The following is a 19917-nucleotide window of genomic DNA, read 5'->3' as shown; positions in this document are numbered from 1 at the left end:
AGAGGCCGTCTCTGTGCCAGAAGCTTCATTAACGGCTGTCTGAATGAGAAAAAAAAGAGGACCAGAGTTTTTATTGGCACTCAGCACAATTGTGCAGTCGCCATACGCACCTTGTGATCTAAGTCAATTAGCTGTGAAATGTGGGATTGTGCTGATGTCAAGTTTCAGTTGAAGTCATCTCTTTCTTGCTTTCAAGGTAGGCTACATAAAGGTACAGCGCTTTTTATTCCACATCACCAAATAGAGCATGACCAACCCCTTAAATTAGAAGGTGAACCATGGATAATGCTTGTCAGGTTTTCAAGGGAATATGACACATTCCATCACTTTGTCTGCTTGCGTCGGCCTCATTCAGGTTCTCTGCTCAGCTTAAATCCTTCCAAGAAAATATTGCCAGCACAACACATCCCAAGTGCAAAATATCAATTATTTGTATCAGGCACACAGTCCATTCTCTGTACTCCTGTACTCCTGAATGTGTTCCCATTCAGCAGCTTGTGTTTCTCACCTTATTGTTCAGTATGATAGGTTACCCAGCAAAATTGGACGTGTCAGCCAAGCTAATAAATGTTTTCCTTTATGACCTTAAAGTTCATACAGTGGAGCTCAGTCCAGCGTTAGAGAAATCGCTGTGGTCTATTTATGTTTATGGTTTTCCTGTAATCGATTTTCATTTGCAGAAGCCGGAGAAAAATCTGGGCCACCTTTGGAAAGGCCACCAGTGCCTCAACGAGAAATCAATAGCATAACATTTATTATTTTTTTCCTGGACATGTTTTGAAGGAAAACGTCTCTAAACTCTGCTTTTTTACATCAAGATTGTATGTTAAAGATTGCAACATTTTCAGCACAAGTTTTATTCAAGTGAATCTACAGAGTACAGTAGAGCAGCACATGCACACCTGATGGCTGTTCTGTTTTATTTTGTAGTGGGTCAGAAAGAGGTCTTGTGTTAACGTGAGCTTACCATGGGAACACCAATTTACAGATAGTAAGCTTTGTGATGGTGTATTTATTATGTGAAGCCAGGTCATGGTCTTTTATTTCCTGCATGGTAGGGTCATCAATAATTAGTGCTGATGCAATCACAGTGTGGTAGGTGAGCTGGGGTCCTCTGATTATTGAAACTCCTCTTTATGAATTTTCAATGGGCCCCCATGCAATTCAAATGGACATTCATCCTTCACGAAAGAGACATTCAGTTCACTCTCATAACAATACTGTACCAAACACAAGGCCATGTATATACTTTTTTTTCATTGTGGCTGTGCTGGTAATAGCTTTCCTGGAGAATCTTGTTTAGGTAATCTTCATTTAAGAGGCTTATTGAATTCATATTTTAAAGGAGATTTGGTTGGATGTCTAGATGGTACAAAAAACCCTGAGATTCATTAATGACTTAAAGAGGCTGAAGTGAAGCAAAGACATTGACCTCTTAGCATGCTCCTGTGCTAACAGTGTCAAATACCACCTGCAGATTTTAAATGATCATCTTTCAGTATAAGAGTAACACAAGAGCAGTATGTCTCCAGTATCAACTAATTGTTCACCGTGTAGCAACACACATGGACACCAGAGCAAGTACAAGTATGAGTGTGCAGTGTCTTCCGGAAAATACTTGAAAGTAGTGTGTTGTAAAAGTTAACAAAAAGTCCCTAAAACCAAAATTTATTTGTTTAGCTGTGCGAAATGTGCCTGCATGGGACACAGCAATATTTGTGAACTGCACTTTACACAGTTATACTTGATTGAAAATAACCATAATCTCATCCTTTAAGATTATGTATACATCAGTTCATCGAGTCGGTCATTTTGTGTCAGATAATCTTGGATTCAATGCACAGCAGACAAAGTAGTGTTTTTGCATTGTTCTCTTTATTTCCTGCTGAGCAAAATTGATCATTTTCTCCATTTAAGCTCTGTGACATATGCTTATAAACACTGAACACACAGTATGGCTAATCGTCATTCTGTCGGTTGTTTAAGTTTGCCAATTCAATCAATTAAAATTTGGAAATCCATCAAATACTTGTAGGGATGCCTCTTGATGTTGCCTGAGGAAACACATCATAGATGCTGAGACCATAAGTAGAGATACCAGTTTATCTGCTACATCAATGCAGCCGGTATTGCCAAAGTAAGAAAGCACTGGGATATAAAGTAACAAGAGGAAATCAGAAAATAAACACACCGCCTTTAAAACAAGAATACCTGTACCTTCTTCCAAAGCAAAGAAATCAAAGTAAACACAGCGTGTCACTTTAGGCGCAGATAAGGACAGCAGAGGCTGCTAGTGTTCCCCCTCTGAGCGAAATCACAACAGATGATGTACACTTCAGGGGAAAGGACATAAAAGTCGGTATAAAATCCAAAAAAGGACCAAAAGAAAACCACAGAACACTCATTAATCTTTCCAATTACACCAAAGTTACAACTAAGCCCTGTTACTGTCAGTATTTTCTTGGTGCTTCTAAGGTCATCAGTGTATTTGATGCAAGAACACAAAGAGGGAAAGTTGAAGTAGAGGGGCCAAACTTTCCAGTTAAGAATTGTAAATACTGACTACCATTAGCCTTCAATGTAGCTTACTGAGTCCTGTGCATTCCTCTACATTGACCATATCTGACTTTACATAAACTTAAAAATGTGTTAACAATAAAAAAGAGTTGATCATTCCAAAGTAGTTCATAGTGTCTAATTGTAGTGAAGTTCTAAGAGTGCAGTTACCTTCTTTAGTCTTTGTGTACACTCAGTTTTAAGGCTTGATCATATTGAAGGCAGCAAGTGATGAGACCTTCAGCTCAGTCCTGAGTCTGAAATGGGCTTTCTGGACTCTGGAAATCAGCCATCATTGATCATCACTGTGCTGCTCAGAAAGATAAGATAAAACTCAATAAACTGCATTAGTCTTTTTACCTCGACTGTTAGGTGTAACGGGATTTGCTGGACAGAACTGGATGACGTCCCTGTCTCTCCATTACCGCAGTCTGTCCGTACTGCTGCCACAGATTGGCAGTTTGAGACTGGATGTTTTCTCATTAGAGAGTGTCTCAATGGCTTTTTCTTTCCATTAAAGCACATCAGCCATGACACGTGTTAATAATAAAGAATACCTCAGCTTAATGGCTACCATCACAGGTCCAGAGCTGTCAGATGGTGAGTGTCACATGCTAAATATATTCATAAAGTGGAGCTGCTTTTAGCACCTCATGCTGACAGTACTGATGAATGATCTCATGAAGGCAAATGTCACACTGTAAGCAATGTGACTGAATTTGTGGGCAGTAACAGAAGGACCTTGATTTACTCTGATAAGTTCCATACAGATTTAGAAAAATCAGGAGATACTGTGTTCCAAAAAGGAAAAACTGCACACAGTTTGACCAAGGGCTAGAACCCATTGTATAGAGCCTACAGTCCTCAAAGAGGGCAGATCAGGTTTGATATCAACCTGTGTCCTTTTCCCACATGCTTTTCTCACCATACCAACTTTCCTTTTTTTTAATAAGAAGGGTAAAAAAAGAAGAATGTTGTAAATGGTGTTCAACTTAAGCTGATTCAGCAATGTGCTCAGTAGACATTAGTTATGGGGACATTCTTTGCCCTGTTTATTTTTTTATTCATAAATTCTTTTCTTTCTTTGCAAGACAAAATAAGCTCTACCAATTTGGAGCTCGACCAATTTAGAACATTTACATGCTAGTCATTTTCCACCAACTTCATGCTAAAAGTAGGGAGCTTAAATACTGTTATCAGAGAAACAATGTCAGAGTTCCAGCCATTGACTGTACAGTATATTACATTGATAACACACCTTCCTCTCCTCTCAGGTTCCTTTAAGAATAGGAACTTTCCCCAGGGGCCAAGGATGTTTTGAGGAACTCTTTGATTTTCATCAGCAGGTACCAGGGTCTAATTCTAGTTCTAGGGTAGTTAATCTCTCCCCTGAAAGCCACTGTTTGGTGTGTAGTGATTTCTAAAGGTCCAGGAACTTTCAGGGAAAGGGCCTGAACGCTGAACTTTTCTGATTGATCAAGGATACACACACTTGTGGATTTCAAAATGGAATTGAAAACAATGTCTTCTTGCATTTTGAATGTAATACTGCTAGTCTACTTTGGAGATTTTTTAATCAATTAGCAATATAATATAGCCTCAGTGGAAACAGACAAAAATGTCCCACATTAACTATTTAGTTCTTTAAAGAAAAAAAAAAACCCTTTAACTAAAAGTTTCTGGTGCTTTTGGTCGAAAAGCACCTTAAGTTTAACATCTGTAGTACCTGGATGCTAATGTTATCGAGTTTCTTGATTAAATAGTTGTCAGGATGGCTTTCAACCTGAAGACACAAGTATGACATCAGAACAGCAGTCCACCTTCCCATCTTAAATGGGACATCAAATATGAATGGTGAATGTCTTTAAACAAAGTATGGACTTGCTCCTCTTTTTCCCTATTTGTCTTGGCTGACTTACGTGCAGCATTTCACATTACACTTGGTCACAAATAGGCCAACATTTTTCTGTTATTGCAACTCTAAGATCCTACCCAGCTTGATGAAAGTTAGTGATCCCTCACCGACCCCCTACTCTAAACTTACAATGTGTGTTCGAATGTTGAATCAAGCAGCAGCTGTGCTTTGTTTCTTCATAAGTTAAAGGTGTACAAGAACACACACTGTCCAAATGTAGTTCAGTCCCAGTGCTAAGCTAGGTGTGCAGCATCAGCTAGTTTTGTAATTGAGGTTGCTGTAGTCTTTGAAAGGTTCACTAAGAGATTTGTCAGGAAAATAGATGCACACTACTGCTGAACTGCTATGCACAGCTAACTTGGCTGGCAAAAAACATTGTCTTCACAAAAAGCAAGACGAGATGGAAGATAAATTTGCACTTTTGTACTAAGCAATTAACTCTTCCAGCAGTCCAGCATGTTCTTTGGCAGGAATAAGGGTTTCACAGCTTTAGAAATGCAATGCTGGGGTAACAGTGCCTCAAAGATAGGCTTCCCAGACCCCAAATATGTCAACCAGTGCTGGTTGTATTTGGGTTGTAATATTTAATGGTCTTCTGATCCCAGTGTAAGGCCTGAGATGAGACAATGCTTAAAAACCAGTTATTTGGATACATGGCTAAAGTTGGTGGTCACATTCATTAGCTATAGACACTGTTCAAAGAGTATAAAGAGCAGTTGCCAAAGTTATTAACTGCCCATCCCTAATGTCTTCCAAACCCAATGCTATAAAAACTATTGCACTTTGAAATGATTTTGTAACAACTCCCTAAAATATTAAAAAAGATACTCTTTTTCTGTTTTAATGTAACATTTAGATTTATGAAACATGTAACCTATTTCTAGGTTCATGAAATGCACCACAACAGCTTCTAGCATATTGGTACTTGTGGTTTTTGTTCATAACTTTGACCTCAAACAAAGGTTTATGATAAACAAAGTAAATAAGTGTCAACTGTAAACAAACAAAAAAAGGAAAAAAATCACAGCCTGGCCTATAAAGATAATCTTCCTGCTCATTACGATCATTCACACAAACACCTATTGTTTTTGCACTGCATTCTCGATTATGCTGTATTTGGCTCTTTCATATCATAACTAACAAACTGTGCGCTGCTCCCTCTGCAGATAGAGAAGCTCTTTTACTGTGGACAGACAGGCAATGATTCCAGTGCATACCAAAGAAGCAATCTGCCATCATAAAGATTTACCACAAAGCTGTTTGAGATGGTGCTTCTGTGTAAACAAGGCCCTATATGTAAACAAGGAGGCTCAGGAGGGATGAGTCACACAGCCATCCTTATGTGTCCTTATATCATAGGATGTACATGAAACATGTAGGAGTTAAAGAACAGAACAAAGGAAATTGTGACATTCTATCACCAGATACTTTGACAAAATGCAACAAAAGAATGAAGATTTAAATTCAAGTTGTATTTTAAAGTTAAGTCCTCCTTGAGTTGTGACTCTATGCAGACGTTTTTTTTTTTTTTAGTGCAGCAGAAATGCTCTAATGTCCCCTCATTATCATAACAGCCACACTCTGAAACAGGTAATTTACAGCTCCATGGGTAAAGTTCATGCAACCAATAATTTTTCATTACCTCCACAAAGCAGCTTTTTCTCACTCCTGTTCTCTTTCGGTCCATAAATTAGTTCAACTTATACTGAAGAACACAAGCCTGCCTTCCCTGGAGAAAGTCCTCTACAAAGAAAACTGCTGGAAGTGTTTGGAGGCACAGTTGGAGGCTCTTATTGCAAGACATTTTGAAGTTGTTTTTTTATTTTTATATAACCATTACCTTGGAGTATCTTAAAGAAAAGAACAAACACATTGGGGAAAGTTTATGGGAGAAATGCAATTGTTAGGTTTCTTGAATTAAGACAATACGTTTATGTCAAGACACTCAACTCTCATTTAGAGTCTCCCATGAAAATCAACAAGCTAATTTTTCTTATCCTTGTCGCAGATTGCTGTTCTCAATAGAAAAGAAATAAGTCAGCATCTTTTTTTAGCTTTTAATACCTTGGAGTAAAAAATGTATTGAGGTATTTTATTGGTATTTTACCTAGAAGGTGACATTTCAAGCAGAAATTGGCCTAGCTAAGCTCAGACAAACAACAACAGGGACTAGGCTGGTGGAGCAGCTTTGAAAATGGGTAGATTTGTGTGAGTCAGTAAGTAGTATGATTGGAAAGACTCTTTAGTTTGGCACCATAAACTAAGTTTAACTACCGTACCAAAGGGTTGCTGTGGCTCAGTGTATCATTTGATACCATGGTCATTTCTCTTTTGGAAGGTTACAGGTTCATTCCTAGGTCCTGCTGTCCACATGCCAAAGTGTCATTGGGCAAGACACTAATGACTGCACTTTGGATGTGATTTGTTAAATTTTCAAGTACTTTGAGTGATCAGGAGAAAGTTGAAATGCTCTGTAAACACTGCCTGTTTACTATTTTTTAGCATCTACACAGATGCACAATGAAATTTCTTATGAAGACAAGTCATCAAAAATGAGGACCGTTTAAACCTTTTAATTCCCTTCAAGTAGCCTTCCCCAAATCAATATCGAATTGAAACGAAACCTTGAGAATCAAAATTGAGTCTGAAAATTGGACACAAAAGCCTATCTGGCGTTGTCCTCCAAATCCACGTATGAGCATTTTATTACTGAAGAATTATGGGCAGTTAAGATCAGTATATCTTTTGGATAGGGGCTGACTGTGCGGTTAGAGATGAAGAATGTTGACTTTTAGTGTCATCATGGACTTGGACTCAGTGTAAAAGTCACTTGAACTGAGAGACCTGTGCAATGACCACGTGTTATTTGACCTATCCATTGTCAGAGGCCTTCCCCTTTTGAGGGTTTTATTGGTCTTGAAACAAGACCTAAAGGCGTCTGCCACTGATAATCACTGGGCTTATATAGAAGTTGGTTGAGAGCCTGTTGCGTCTCATGCAGACTTCAGAGAGTATGTTTTGTGTCTGTTTGAGCCGCTGTGGGCTGTGACAGAGAATTGGTATTTCTGGATTTGGGATTAACGACAAGCTGATTGTCAAGGTATGAGAAATTATTGGCCCTTGGACAAGTTTTTTAAATGTCAGAGACGCTTGTGTTGGTGGCGGATATACCACAGCCACAGGGAGAAGCCATTCTGAAGGCAGAGGAAAACACCATATGGCCTGAACAGAAATGCTGTGCACTTTAGAAACTGCCAGTTGTATTTGAGATAGCCAAAAAACAAAACAGCAAATGGGGCTTTAATTTTAATTTTATTTGGGGAGCGTTAAAAATAGCACTGGCCTTAAGGAACCCGAGCAGTTTTAATATGAGGCCTTGCCTCTTTGCAAATAAGTCACACGAGTGCAGTTAGCTGGAGTATAACCTAATAAACTTTCACTGTGTCCTGCTTGAATCTGTGCTTCCTCTTCACTTTTTATATCTCCCATATTTTCCCTCCCACGCCTCTTCTCAGTTCCTCTGCTGCCTTTCTCTTTTTCATGTTCCCCTTCTCACCCTATGTCTATCATTTTCTCCCTCTTTTCTGTCTTTTCTCTCTGGCTCTTCTCTCTTTTCTCTTGTTCTCTTTGAAGTGCTAAACAATGAGAGGGCTACACTCCCTGTTAAGCTTGTAGGGAAATCCAGGCAGAAGCTGTGTGGCACAGTGCAGCACAGGCGGCATCATGTCCTCAGAACCACAGAGGGAGGAGGAAGAGGAGGAAGAGGAGGAAGAGGGGGTAGAATCAGAAACATGGTCAGTGGTGACAGTAACTGCCTTGAAGCTGTCACCAGACTACATGAGCTAAACATGAGTGGTGAAAGCTAGAATGAAACAGTTTCTATCTACGTCCATTTCTTTGATTGCTGAACCCTAACAACTGTCCATTTCTGACAGCATGCGTGTGAGACGATTGAGGGTATTTGAGATTTTCACGTCAAAACCCTGTCGGCCATTATGATTGAGCCAAAGGATTTCATTAGTCCAGCATGTCATCACAGAAGAGGAAGACAATCACTCGTCTCTCTATTGTCTTCCTCACCCTCTTCTTTCTTTTTTTTCATTGCACGCGGCCTCAGACACATCCATGTAGTGATGAATGCTATTCATTACTAAAGGATGGAACGGGAAATGAAGCGAAAATGAGTGCTTTGGGAAGCAATCCGTGACTGGGGCATATACTCTCTCTCGTCTGCAGAGGCATCTGAGACATGTGTTTATCCACTCCCACATGTTCCCTCGGAGCCATAGCTCACACTTACTCACATTATGCTGTATGCACCTCCCTTTGAAATCTGATGCTGCCTCCCTCCTCTCTAATTCCCCTCTCTCGTTTCTGTCTCTGTCTTGCTTTTTTTGCCGAAATTTACACACACCAATGCCAGCACAGCATGATGTTCTTTTATGCAAGCCTTGATACATTTCCTGAGTAAATCTATCTTATAGAGCGAGCTCAATATGTATAATTCACCCTCCATCAAACAGCCGTAATGCAAGCAAATGCCTTTCTCCTCTTCATAGTGACATGACTGATTCCACTCGGGGATTTGTGATGACAACTTGACATTTGGTATTTATTTTAATAAATCAAAGAGTTTATTGAGCTTGTATCTGGTAGAAATACTGTATGTACCACGTTTTCCTTTGCCCCGCAAAAACCTGCAGTGGTGTTTTCAACACTTTGCAAAGCATGCTGGTTTGAGATTGCTTTGCTCTCTGCGGTGCTCTGGAGTTTCATCAAACGAGTGTTTAATTTGTTTGATTACTCTGATGAAGTCTGTGAGTTTTAAGGTCTCCTCATGCTGCTAGAATTACCTGAACCTGAAGCTTCCTGCAGGTCCTTTCACTCTGTTATAAATGCGGTTCAATAACTATTGGACCTATACTGAAATTAAGTTTAGATAGATGAAAATACAGATCACAGACACAGATAGTTTGATTATTGATTTTATAATTGGGCCACATTTGTTATTGTTACTAGTCTCAGTCAATAAATATATGTTTAAAGTAGAAAAGTAAAGTTACCACCAGAACATGTGGTTGGTAAACATTTTATTTCAGTGTCATCCACAAGCGGCCAGCAACAGCTAAAACTCCAGAGGCTGGCTCTGAAAGATGTGGAAACCACGCACAAAACACAAAAAATGGATATCAAAAGCAAAAAATAAAATTTGTTGCAGCCAAGACAAAAACTTCTTGTGTCTGAATAGCTCATTTTGCTAACGGCTCACACTGTATGGGTGGGGAATGGGTTTATAACTCTGTTCTTTGAGATTATGAGTTGGCTAACAGGTAGGCAAACTGTCGCTGTTTGTGAGGAAAATCAGCCCAATTTCCATTGCAGGACAGGATCTTGTTCCTCCTTTTCCTGTCAGACTTCTAGTTCAGGCGATTTACTATTGTTTTAGGGTTTTGATAATTCACAATCAAATACTTACACAGTGGGGTAATAAAACTGAATAATGTAAAGCACAATCTTGCAGAAAAATAAGCCAATCATCCTGCTTTAATCTCAATGCTAACTCAGGGTTAACATAGTTTTTTATCACAAAGTGAAATCAAATGTTGTTGACTTGAATCAGATTTAAACAGCTGATTGCACAAATTTTCCTGCCAAGATGATTTCTTGAAAAAAAAGGGCTAGAAATTTGAAAAGGTCTATCACATTAATAACACCTTACAGTTTAAGACTACTCTACATCCATTCATAATACATAAAACTCATTTACAGGTCTTTTGAGCTATGCAAGGCCGAGGAGTTTTGAGACAGTCAGAAAATGTGGGACAATAAAAGAAAATTAACAAAGAAAGATATGATCTGATCTCTGAGAAAGTGAGTTAACTAAGTATCATTTTCCATCTTTTTGTCTTCCAGGTGTGTGAATTTCACTAAAAGGCGAGATGTGGTGTGGTCACAGGAACTCAAACCAGGTATGTCTTTCTTTTATCATATCCCCTTGGTTTCAGCTTATGTATTTCATCGGCTTTACACATGTGTGCAGTGGTTTCTCTCCTATGTTGTAGTGCAAACTTCTGCTTTGGCTTTCCTCTGATGGGCTATAGTTGGACATCCCAGAGATGAACTGACTCAGACAGGATGGACTGCGAGGTTTTTAAAGCATTGCTTTGCAATGTTTTATTAATGCCTCTTAGATAGACGGCCTGGACAGTGGTTGATGCTCCAAGTCTGAGGAAAGCCTTGTGCCATCATAAAACTGCTTGGCCAGAGTCTGCTTGGTTAATATTTAAGGTATCCCTCCATCAGAGTGGACTGCTCGTTTGATCGTGTAAGGCTGAGTCGACTGTAGAGGAAGGGTGACTGACTCAGCTACACAGGATGGTGAATATGTTTGAATTCTATGAACAAAATTAATACATCCTAAGTGGTTTTATAGAGGCGATGGCTTCTTACTGCCAGTAGGTGATGTTTTGACATCTGTAAAAATGCCAGAGTTATGTCTTTAGGCTTTTTTAATAATGAGATGTGATGTCATCATCATAGTTTGACCCGCTGCCACAACCACACCCTCCATCAAAACATCATAGATTTTTGCACAAACAAAGACCAACATCACAAGAATATCCTAACCAAATTATATGCTGATATGCCCTCCTTGCTAATAAATGTGGCTACATAACGACAATAAGTCCAGTTTTCTGTAGACTGTTTGTGAGCTAATGCTAATGAGAGAGCAAAAGCCTTAATAACATACAATATTGGGTTCCATTTTAGCCTAAAGACGGCAGGAAATGATTTTATCAGAGTGGCAAAAATCAGAAAATGCAGATGCACTTCTGTCTTTGTCCTTCATATTAAGATTCTTCACAATTTGCTCTCTTGAGATTTCGAAGACACTTTAAATGGCCGAATGATTCTGTTTGCTATTCTCTTTTTTTGGCACTTGAAGGGCAAAATTTAAGAGTTTATTGTTCCCGCAGGGTGAAATTCATTTTCACAGAAAACTGTTACGGAGGCTGGCAAAAACATTTAATAAATCAATCAAAACTTGCAGCAAAGGTTGATGATAATGGCTTTTCAATTAACAGAGCAGAAACCCTAAATATTGATTCTGGGGTCCTCTGCTTGGTAGCAGCAGCTCGGTAAAGCGCATATCTGTGTGTGCGCTGGAGTGTGCCTCACTTGACTGAGCATTTTGTAATTATTGATGGAATTTTCACAAAAGTGGTTTTTCACACCTGGTTGTTAAAAGTTTCAGCCAGTGTTTATGTTGTGTAAAGTCATTGTGCCAAGCTTACTAATGCGGTCACGCTTATCCTCCTGCAAACCTTTAATGGATGCCAGATGCAAGTGTTCTGAGGTGTTTAGCTCATGCAAATAAGGACTCATATGTTGAATATTTGAATTTCCTGTTTACATATGTCCACATGCGTGTGTGTGTGTAATTTTCTTTTGATTGCCTCACATACAGCACACTTCCAGCTTTTGCCATTCATTTGATATGTAAACAGAGCCTGGTGTTGACTTGAAGTAACAGGAGCAGTAATCTACACACACATGAGCATTCACATAGAGTTTGTGTGTGGACTGTTGAAGGAAAAAAGAGGAGGTAGAGGATAGATGGAAGATTTAAAGAGGCAGCGGTGCAGGAAGTGGGGCATGTTCCACAGCGTAGGATTTACGCTGAAAGAGAGGTTGAAGCATGAAGGGAGAGTGGAGATGGAGCTGATGGAGTTCAGATGGTAAGATTGTATGTTCGCTCAAGCAGGGGCTCAAACTTCAGAGCTGCATGGAGCTGTGGAAGAGTTCAGGATCAGATTTTGGCCACACAGGTTAGCCTTTATATTTATAAGTCAGTGAAATCACAGCCGAGGTTGCAGTCAGGCTGCAGTTCAGTGATCCCTGATTTGGAGGACTATTGTTTGCCTGCACTGCTGCATAAAGGGCTCAGTGAAGGTACCATTCATCTCAGGACCATAGCACAACTATGAACTGTAGCTTCATCATTTCTGACCCTGCTGGCTCTTCAAGAGAGAGGTAGACAGAAAAGAGAGGGATGCTTTTATACTGTACAGTTCAGCACTGTTCCTCAGCTCCACTGTAAACTAATATATTCTCCATCCGAGCTCAAGCCCTAAATGCATCCCCCTGACAAAACAGTAATCAGTGCACAGTTTCTCCCCTTAATGGGATGTTAAAAACTGCACCATGTTTATGATTGTTCCTTCACTCATCTCCAGCTTCATTTGGATGTTTCCACTAGGCAGAGCACATTCCATTCAGGGAGCCTGCTCTGCCTGACAACTTGTTTTTTCCCTCGGTGTGTGTGTGTATGTATGTGTGTAAGACTGTTGCAACCAGCACTACATAGACCTGCAGGTCACCTGGAAGTCAGTTTAAACAGGTTGGAGAAACTTACGATTCAAAGGTTTTGGGGGGCAGAGCTCACAGCGGGATGTAATTACCAAGAAAAAATGTTTCTGTGTTACCTGTGAAGGTCAGCTGAGTGTTCAGGGAATGTCTGTGCTCAGGGGACTTCAGGTCCTTTTCTGTATTTCTTGTACATGTTGCCACAGCTTCGCCTCCTAGGAATCGAAAATTTCTTAATTGATTTCCGAATTATATTCTAACTTAATTGCTGCCTGGGCTCTGGTCACAGAGGACACTTTTAGAGTGACTAATGAACAACACTCTCCCTGCTGGAGTTATACGGAGGTGGCAGGGCGGATGGTGGGTGTACAAAGTGCAGGACTGTAATGACATTAAATGCTTGTCATTAAGTTTGGGCAACAAGAGCACTTTGGTAAAGGTAAGGGAATAATCATGATGACTTCAACAGAACTATAAAATACTAAATAGCGATTTAGTCTCTTAAAGCAGAGGGTGTTTTATGGATATTGCCTATTTTAGCAGGAAATCAAATTATTATCTTCTTCTGTTGCCATCACTGATAAATTCAGCATTAAAATAACCACAGCTTGCCAGTTAAATAAATTCACAACATATCTCTATTATGCTAATACATCTAATTTAAAGTCCATTACTTTCCTGCTAAATGCCATTATTTGTTTCTATTATGTCTATGTCGGCACAGTTTCTAATAGACAGAGCTGCAAACTGTGAAACAGCAACAACATTTCTTTAATCATTTCTGAGTCATTCTGTTAGCTGTTGTATGTGTTAACTTATTAAAGACAGAATTTTGTACAGATAATGCCAGAAGATGCTAAATCTTAGAACAAATAGCTGAATATTGAGAAAACGATTCTTAAATCATTTTTCTATGTGAAGCAGTGGGTGTTGTTTTTAGTCAGATGTAATAATTCCCTGTGGTCTTTCTTCAAATACCATTCGAAGATATGTTAGATCATGTTGTTTTTCAGCCTCACATGCTGTTAAAATACAAATTTATATGTCTTTTTCCTGTCACTTCCCGTATAATGGATGTCCCGTGTAAAGGCTACAAGTTGTTTCATCTCTCTTGACCCACACAGACCTAGCGGTCTCTACATATCAAGTGTTTTTTGGGTTCTCATGCTCCAGTTGTTTTCCTGTGTCTACAAAACTTGTCATGGAATTTGTCTTTTTGTATTGGCATGCTTAAAATGTATACAATTTTCACATCAAATTACACATGCAAAACTCCTGTTACAAAAAAAGACTAAAAACTTGAAATGTTTTCTGGCATTTAATTTGAAATCAGCATGTATTTTTCATAAAACGATTTATCAGCATTTTGAACAGCATCCTTTCAGGTCTTATGAAGTAGTGTATGACCAGCACATTGGCAGATTATGATCATGGATATTTGAGGTTTGGGGTTGAATGTGTTTGCAGATATGCAAATACAGAAAAAAAACCTGCTTTGGAGCAGCTTATGTTTAGGATAAGATATATTTGTAAAATACCCAGCATACAAACCAGTCACTTTGCTTGATCATTGAGCTCTGTGAGCTGCTAGAGAATGGGATGGGAAATAGAGGTTTAAACATAAAATTATTAACAAGAGTTGTAGGTTGTGCTTTCCTAATTTCTTTTGTTCTTTCAAAATGGAAACAAAACAGCTGAGCTTGTTCCGTTTGATTCAGGCTGTTGTTGACAAGTTGTGTGTAAAAGTGCCATGCACATCATAATGCTAAATCTGAGCAGGAAGTCACTCTCAGATAACTTGATGGTCAGACTTATGTGGACTAATGATGTGACAGTTATTGTTGGAGACAAAAATGTGTAATTTACTATTCTGTGAGTTACACAGCATTGTGAAGATTCTGGCTGCAATTCCTACATAGACCACCAAGTGGAGCCTTGGCTTGGTGTGCATAAAGCAAAGGCTAGAAGTGATCAGAACCAGGTGTGTATGCAGCAAAGTGACTTTTGACTTTGTGTGCAACATGTAACAGGTTTTCTGTGAGTCTACCAGGTTTGTGTTGGGATATTTGAATCCAAATATAACAGATTTGTAACTCGAGAGGGCCAACCCAAACAGCCTATTGGCCACTGTTTGCCGCATTAACCAGAGGGGGCATCTGAAGTGGTTCCTCAGTTAGTTTTATTTTGAAGGAGCCTGTAAGGATTTGTGGTTCTCTTTCTCAGCCTTTATTTTGCGAAATAGAGCTGCGTTGATTTTAAATTAGGTTATCTGTTTAACATATTTACATTTTTGGGTTCACTGTGAATGCAATAATCCAACTTAAGTTATGCTGTAGATTCCCTGACTTCAGTATCAAAGACGAGCCCTGTGTATCTGCCAAACAGATCCACCCTGTGCTGCTGCTATTTGATCAGTTTTGTAGGTGTGTCTTGGATCAATTGCTGATTAGTGCCTCTGCGTCTGTTATGATTTGCTCTAAAGTTGTAAAATATGACAGTCTGCTTACGGCAGACTTGTTTTTTTTTGCTGTTGGTCACATTTTTCTAATTTCACTTCTATCATTTAAACACATTCACAGTAACTTTTGGTTGGTTATAATGCTCATTATCAGTATTGTCAGACTGTTAAGTGTGCTTCCTTTTTGAAAGGAAGCTAGAATGGAATAGAATATTTCTTTATCGCCCACCAAAGTGGAAAATTGACTTTGGCTCACCAGCACAAGAGACAGACAGCACTAAAATCCAAAAAATGTCATACATTAAGCATATAAAAGACACAATATAAAAGTAGAGGTAAAACAAGATCTAGTTAAATAAATAAAACACAGTATTAAAAACAGTTCTGGTCATTTTTGTGGATTTGTCACTTACTTGTTTTTAAAATGGTGGTCGCGTTGGGTTAAAAAGAATTTGGCCAGAGGAACATTGTAGCACCTCCCAGACCTCAGAGGCTCAAACACGAGATCGCTAACCAAAATATATTTTGGGTAAATTATGCTTTGCTTGTTCTGTAGTTTCGAATTCAGGAGATAAATCAACTGCATTTCACTTCTACTTGAGGTGTCAAATTAGTCCTGGTAGTTGATCATTACAGCTGTGCACAAAACAAAAGTTTTTCATTTCAAGACACTTCAAACAAAAGTAGGACATGCACTGAAGACATGCCGGGTTATTCTAGCACATCTTCTCAACAATCATCTAGTCTGTCCGTGCTTACATGGAATATTCTAGAGACACATTAATGTGACAAGTAATAGAATGGAATCCTTGCTGCAAAGCCCAAAGCTGTGATTAGAGCTGATTCCTAATGCACTTCATTTACTGCTCGTCTGACAGCTGTCTGTCACCGCTCCTGTCTGCCTCCGGTGTATTCTAGGCGTCTCAGCTGTGGACCTCTCGCAAACCGTCTGTCTGCACGAACATTCGAATCCAATCTTTGTCATATGTCACCTCTGTCTGATCGTTTGAGTTAAAGGCATTTATAGACTTCAATTTTTTTTGTCTTTTGTAAGCACACACACACACTCACACACACTCACACACATGCATGGGCACTCTTACACTCGGGAAACAAGAAAGAATCGAGTACAGAAATGAACTTCCAGCTGCCACTCGGGTGTGTGCAGGTGAAAATGACAGAATGGTTTTATAGATGAGGTGTGTGCCTGTGAAAGGCACAGCTATTATGCTCATGGAAATAAAATGTCCCCACTGAAGTCTAGATGGAGAACATTGTAGGCTAAGCACATTTGGCTGCATTCAGGAGTTTTCATTTGATTTGTCACGGCCTGTTTGACGAGACAGCCCTTTTTTGTTTCTCATGAGCCTGTACAGTGAAGCAGATTCAGTTTTCTGCATACTGGGCATGCAGGTCAAGGGTATTCTTTAAAGGTAGAATGCTTTATGTCTTTTGATCCCTCTCCACTCTTCACTTTGTGTCTTCTTTTAGTTCTTTATCATGGTCCTGACTCTTATCTTTCCTATGGCATCTTCATCCTTTATCTCCTGCATCTTATCTGTAGCGCCAGATGTAAGGAAATACTCTGTCTGAAAGAGAGCGACAGAGACAAAAGGACTCAGAAAATTAGCCAAAAGAGAACTGCAAGAGTATAAATTATGTAAAGAAGTAAAAAAAGAGATATTAAAAGGTTGTCAGCAGGTGCCATTAAGCTTTGTCCTCATAAAATAAAATGTTATTGTGTGACGAAAACCCTTTCTGCCACAGACTGGCACTTAGCTGCATGTATAAAACCTGAATTTTAGCATTTCCTTTTTCTACAATGACATCTTTATACAACCAAATCTGTTTTTCCACTTCTCTCGACAGCCAGGGAATTTTTTTTCAAAGGGTTCTTTTCAAGCTGTAATCTTCTGTTTTCCTGAGACAAACCACAGTGCATCTTAACTGCCTTGGTTTTGCTGTGTATCGATCTGCACAGGGTGATAAAAGGTTAAATTGCAGCTCTGTGCATAAACTCCGACACCAATCAGTGTCGTCTCAGAGCGCTCACTTTGTCACAATTGATCCTTGTTTGCAAAGTGTCAAGTTTTGATGGATAATAGGCACTTGATGATCCCATCTAATTTTCAAGTTGAAAGTCTGCTCGTCAGTGGAGGAGTCGACCGCTCTTCCAGGTGCTAATGGACTCTGTAGAGGTTGCCCCTGGTCATAAAAGTAATAACCTGTGGTTGCTGTCAAAGAGCTCTCTCCTCCAGGTAGCCGAGGTGCACTCAGAGCAGGAGAAGAAAAGGCAAGAAGAGGGTAGGAAAAAAACAGCACGAGGGAACATTTTCATTACAGGCTTCTGTGTTGGTTTCTATAGCCGCTGGGATTCCTAGTAACTGATCTGGTGCAAGTTCTCTGGTCCCCATGTGTTCCAATTATCAACCCCCTCTGGTTCTATAAGTCCATGTGAACAGTCAGAAGACATCATGTCTCAGGACTGTCTACTGCTAAACAGCTGCAGGGAAACTGAAAGAAGAAGTGTCAGGTTGTATTAGAGAAATAATAATAGAGTTGTTTACTTAATTTGCAACAAGTTTCCTTGTTCTGACATGACTAAAGCCCCTGTAAAGATACGTCTAAATTAACATTAGAGCACAGGATTACTTGTAAAATCAGAAAAGTGCCAACAAACTATAAGAACAAGCTAAATGCTGTTGAGTTTCATTCTCCTGTTGTAGTATCTTTCAGCCTATTGTTTTGATTTTTGTAGATTTTTGTGCCAGATGTCAATTCTACTTGCAAAACAACATCAACAAACCAACTTTATAAACCATGCTGCGAGGAAGTGAACAAAGAGGACATATTAAGTGCTACAGAGACATAACCTGTTTTGGAGTTTGGTTAAACTAAACACAAAAAGCTATAGAGCTCTATGGCTGGATAACAAGGTGAAGCAAACTGCTACACATGCTGAGTACTTTTGCATGTTGTTTTTATTTCACCGTGATGCACGACCTGATGTTGCATGTCCATCCAGCGTAGTTGTGCTCCAAAAAGATTTAGCCCACTAAAAGCCTTTTCACACCAAGGATGACTCCTCATGCAGAAAACTCAGACAGCAATAAAATATGAATTGACTCCAGGTCTGCACTATAAATACTGGGACAGTGGCTCCAATATGGGAGTAGATAGATATTTTGCATAATTATGCACTTGCAACTCAGCTGAATATGACATTGTCAGATAAGTTGTTGTATTCACATTTATATTCTTGCAGAGTATATTCCCAGCCTCAATAAGGAGCAGGGAAACACCACGACACAGTGTTTTGAACAAACTAGTCACGGTTATTTTTAGTTCCGCCCCCCCTGTGCAGACTTCAGCTCAGGGATTGTTTTGTGCTGAACCAGTGAGTCAAGTGCTTTACTTTGGCCTTAACCCTTCTTTTATTTGGTTTAAAATAACAATGGGATAACTAAATTCTCATATAATGATTATTGACATCGGATTTTTATAAGTGGCAGAATCAGCCTTCTCTTGAACTCCCTCTCTTATACCTCCTTGTTTATGACAATGGGCAGGTAACACTAGGACACAAAAGCCTGTATTGACATTTCTGTACTCCTCATATCTCTGGGAATGACTAGTGTGTTGTTAAGCTCCCTGTGTGTCTTTATTACTTTCTGCGTCTTTCGTTCGGTTGTTTTCTGTGACCCCTCTTTTCCTTGATCTTCTCCCTGTCTCCCTTCAACATACAGTCTGTCTTACCAGCTTTCTTCGACATCCCTCCTGCCCCCCCCCTCTCCTTCCCTTGCCTCCTGTCTCAGTTGCTTTGACCTCTCAATATCACACAAGCTGTCAGTGCCAAACTATGAACGTCCTTTGACACTTATTCCTCTCAGACTCCCCTGGGCATTTCCATTTGCAAGGAGCCAATTTCAATTTTTATATCTGGTGGGGTGGGGGCTGGTGCAAAGCCTGGAGTAAGAATAAGCTCAGGCTGGAGTCCTGGAAACAAGCACCTGAAGCAGAAGTTAAGTGTGTGTGAATGCTCTTCAACCAAGAACCCTGATTTATGCAATCCTAACATCTGAGCTAACTACACACATTCTCTCAACAGCTTGACAAGTACAAATACTGACTTGTCAAGTGCATTCAACGCATATTTTTCTTACTTGTCTCAGATGAATCAAAATAATTATTCATAACTATCATCTGTAAAAGAGATCATTACAATGCTAATGAAGACACATGGTGGAAAAGCTCAGCAGCAGGAGTTTGTTATAGAGCAGACTCTGTTTCAGCACCATGGACAGCGCCGAATACTTCACTCTGTGTGGGAGGCCTCCTGCAGCCCACACTGGAGTAACCACGGCTTGCTAATAACATTACACACACAAACTCACAATTTAAGTGTGCAGAAGTACCTCATTTTGTGGGTTTGTTTGTTCTTGCTCTGATTATTCTCTCATCTCACTTGCGGATCATGTGCGGAGCTGGGTATAGAGCTAAAGCTTTAGAACTGTAGGAAAAATAAAGCTGTATTTTCAGTGAAGGCAGGGTCCCTACTCTTTTAGGGAAAGCATTTTAAAGTCCAGTTCAAATGCTTCCAGAAAACGCTCTGGGAGAGGAA

The 19917-nt window shown here is 39.6% G+C and overlaps 1 protein-coding gene across 1 annotated transcript in view; it reads left to right on the top strand.

Moving 5' to 3' along the window:
- Positions 1-19917, top strand: part of LOC141794757 (protocadherin-15-like) — a 262295-nt gene that overhangs the window by 25271 nt on the left and 217107 nt on the right. The window contains exon 2 of the mRNA XM_074675236.1: positions 10385-10440. The gene's annotated coding sequence lies outside the window, so the exon portion shown is untranslated. The remainder of the gene's footprint in view (positions 1-10384; positions 10441-19917) is intronic.

The sequence above is a fragment of the Halichoeres trimaculatus genome, unplaced genomic scaffold (genome assembly GCF_033239565.1).
Source record: "Halichoeres trimaculatus isolate MK-OKI-2021-1 unplaced genomic scaffold, fHalTri1.1 fHalTri1_scaffold_8, whole genome shotgun sequence".
In the NCBI taxonomy this organism is placed as follows: domain Eukaryota; kingdom Metazoa; phylum Chordata; class Actinopteri; order Labriformes; family Labridae; genus Halichoeres; species Halichoeres trimaculatus.
Note: the sequence above shows the minus strand (reverse complement) of the source record. Positions and strands in the feature narration are given on the sequence as shown.